The sequence below is a fragment of the Trachymyrmex cornetzi genome, unplaced genomic scaffold, assembly GCF_001594075.2.
Source record: "Trachymyrmex cornetzi isolate Tcor2-1 unplaced genomic scaffold, Tcor1.1 scaffold2310, whole genome shotgun sequence".
Classification (NCBI taxonomy): Eukaryota; Metazoa; Arthropoda; class Insecta; order Hymenoptera; family Formicidae; genus Trachymyrmex; species Trachymyrmex cornetzi.
The window spans coordinates 1,466-1,981 of NW_017296967.1; positions in this window are offsets into that span (position 1 = coordinate 1,466).

Below are 516 nucleotides of genomic sequence, written 5' to 3' on the forward strand. Positions count from 1 at the left end.
CTCCTATGTGTGCGGACTCCCCCCGGCCGCGCCCCGCAGGGTCGCCGGCCGGAAAGAATCCAACCTAACGCTGTCATCTGAGCGGTAGGCGTGCCGATAGGGCCTTGCCGGAGGCCATCCTTCAACAACGAACCGTATAAGTCGGCACCGATCAACAAGTGAACTCGGTGTCGGCTTGACGGATCTGGATCGGCGAATGAAAGGCCGTGTAAATGTGGCCATGACTGAAGGGCTGAATCTGCGACGCCGCGTACGAAGTGATGCTTTGAAAAACGTAGGCGTGCAGCGGGAAGCCTGGTCCCGAACGGGCGCACGGCGTCAATGTCAGCATGACGCGTGATTTCGCGCAGCCCGTATACTTCTCGCCGAAACAAGTAACTTGAAGATTCGAGCGTTGTCTTTTCGTACGCAACGTTTGACAGAGAGCTTGCGAAATAAAACTAAATGTGGATTCCTGATCCAACAGAGCGCGCACTTTAAAACTTCGACCTTCGACCGTGTGAACGTCCACCCAGG